The sequence below is a fragment of the Oncorhynchus nerka genome, linkage group LG13 (genome assembly GCF_034236695.1).
Source record: "Oncorhynchus nerka isolate Pitt River linkage group LG13, Oner_Uvic_2.0, whole genome shotgun sequence".
NCBI lineage: Eukaryota > Metazoa > Chordata > Actinopteri > Salmoniformes > Salmonidae > Oncorhynchus > Oncorhynchus nerka.
This window is the reverse complement of record NC_088408.1, coordinates 15,857,072-15,860,138: the sequence shown is the minus strand read 5'-3', so window position 1 is coordinate 15,860,138 and position 3,067 is coordinate 15,857,072.

Below are 3,067 nucleotides of genomic sequence, written 5' to 3'. Positions count from 1 at the left end.
CACAGCTAGAACATCCGGGTTGGCAGAGTGTGCTAAAGCAGTGAAAAGAACAAACTTAGGGAGGAGGCTTCTAATGTTAACATGCATGAAACCAAGGCTATTACGGTTACAGAAGTCATCAAAAGAGAGCGCCTGGGGAATAGGAGTGGAGCTAAGCACTGCAGGGCCTGGATTCACCTCTACATCGCCAGAGGAACATAGGAGGAGAAGAATAAGGGTACGGCTAAAAGCAATAAGAATTGGTCGTCTAGAACGTCTGGAACAGAGAGTAAAAGGAGGTTTCTGGGGGCGATAAAATAGCATCAAGGTATAATGTACAGACAAAGGTATGGTAGGATGTGAGTACAGTGGAGGTAAACCTAGGTATTGAGTACCTAGGTATTGAGTGATGAAGAGAGAGATATTGTCTCTAGAAACATCATTGAAACCAGGAGATGTCATTGCATGTGTGGGTGGTGGAAATAATAAGTTGGATAAGGTATAGTGAGCAGGACTAGAGGCTCTACAGTGAAATAAGCCAATAAACACTAACCAGAACAGCAATGGACAAGACATATTGACATTAAGGAGAGGCATCCTTAGTCGAGTGATCAAAAGGGTCCAGGGAGTGGAGAGGTTGGTTTGGGGGTCACGGCGATTTAGACAGCTAGCCAGGACATCGGTAGCAAGCTAGCATAGGATGGAGGTCTGTTGTTAGCCACCTCTTGCGTTCCGTCAGTAGATTAGTGGAGTTCCGTGTTGTAGAGGGGATTAGTCCAAATCACACAACAACAAAAAAATAAAAACAATAGATATAGTTATAGAGGCCCAAGAAGAAACATGTTAATAATAAAAATAAATAAATTGTCCGATTGTCTATTCTGAGAGCATCCGGTAAGACAGCTAACGGTTAGCAGGCCGCAGATGGGCATTCAGGTAACGTCGCGACGGAGGAGCCAGCCGGATCTCCTTCGGGTAGATAACGTCGGCAGTCCAGTTGTGAGGGCCCGGAGGGGCTCCGTGTAGGCAGTAAAACGGGTCCGGATAGGTGACTGCAGCCCAGGAGTGATTGACGGAGCTCAGGAGTGGTTGACGGAGCTCGCTAGCTCCGGAGTAATTGATGTTTGCTCCGGAATCGACGAAAGCAGATAGACACACGGATAGCAGCCAGCTAGCTGTGAGATCCGGGAGTGAATGTCCAGAGAGCAGTTGAAATCCAGGGACACGGAGAGAAAAAAATCGGTCCGGTATGTTCCGTTCCGAGCCGCGCTGCGCCGTACAAAACTGGCGATAGATTTTCGAGTTAAAGGATAGCTAATGACCACAAACCGTGGTTAGCTGAATACGAACGAGTTGCCAGTAAAGAAGCTAACTAGCTTCTGGCTAGCTTCTTGGAGGATTGCAGATTTGATTGCAGATTTGAGGTAAATAATACGTATTTATACATATCAATTGGTGAGGCAGGTTGCAGGAGAGTGTATTGAAGATGAGTTGATGGAAAATAAAAATAAAATGTATGTGAAAAAAAAAGTTGTAAATATATATATATACACGACACGACAAGACGAGGACAAAAGACGTCTGAACTGCTATGCCATCTTGGAAAAATGCAAAATGTGCGGTCTTGGCACTGACTAACCTGTCCAGCCTTCCCTCCCCCCTCCTCAGTTACAAACCTACATTTTAAGAAAAGTACAACATGTCTAAAGATTTATTTTCAACATTGCCTGCGCCCTAGCATTCTCACTACTTAGAAAAATGTAGTATTGTAGAGCTTCCTTCAGGCCCCTTTTCATGAAGGCACTAACGTTAGCCACTTGAGTGTTAGCTAGCTACCTACTGGAACATAGCTATGTGTAGCCTACTGGAATCATCGCATCCCCACATTTCCCACTCGCCCACAGCGAATAGCCTGAAGCCACAGGGCTCTTCTCACTCTTCCCTACATGGGAGCATTGTGAATCGTACATTTCTGATTTGGTTACATGTATATTGAACAACACAGCAGCTTTACGGCATGTTTTGTTATTTCTGTGTAACAAAAAAATAACTACGACGAAGTTGCTTTTAAAATGGAGGTCAGTAGGAAAGCGTGTTTGTTTCCACCAATTTGTGGGCATGGTCGAGGGTAATTCCTTATTATTACGTGAATAACGACTGGGACTATGGCTGCCATTAGAATGTTGTAGTGTCATGTAAATGCATCAGTGTCCCAACTCTCTAAATACATGCCTCTGGCCACCACTCTACACAATAAGCCATTACACAGCAGCCACAGCACACACAGCGTCACTACTTAGTACTTACATCCCACCACTGAGCAGGCCAGGGAGACACATCTGTACATACAGATGTAGGATCTTAATTTGATCACTTTTGTTGCTGAGAATATTCCTGTAAATGTAGATGAGCTTCATGATTTACATGAATTCGGAACAAAACCCACACAAAAACACAAGGTTATATTTAACAGTTATGTACTTTTCATGTAGCCTCATTTTGACCAGCTAATAGCCTAACCAGCTATCCATTATGGACTAAATGTTAAAATACTGTTGCTACAGGATTATTTTGATGCAACAATACTGGTCAAATTAAGATCTAACACCTGTACATTTAGGCCTGGTGGTGAAAGGCCCAGAGTCTGGGAGGAGTTAGTACAATATGTTTTATACTGTAGTGTCCTGTGGGATCATGACGGGATAGTATAGTCACTGATTAGTGTCCAAGAGGAAATTTGCTCAGTTGTGTATATGAGAGATTCTGGCTTTCATCACCTGTGTTCCTAACACTGAGTACTACTACTGCTATGAAACATTGTCAGACCTGCCTGGCTGGAACTCCTATCAGGCTCCCCCAGAGCAAACTCTTTGAACTACAGTAGCTTCCCCTGTCCTTCACCCCAGACAGAGAAGACAGATAGCGGCATTGCAATAGAACTATGACCAATCCTTCTTTCGCCTACACAGGAACTGATGAAGGGTTAATAAAACCCTGACCTCGGTCCGGTTGGTAGGTCTGGTGGTTGGTAGGTAAGTAGGTTGGTCTGGTAGGTAGGTAGGTAGGTAGGTAGGTAGGTAGGTAGGTA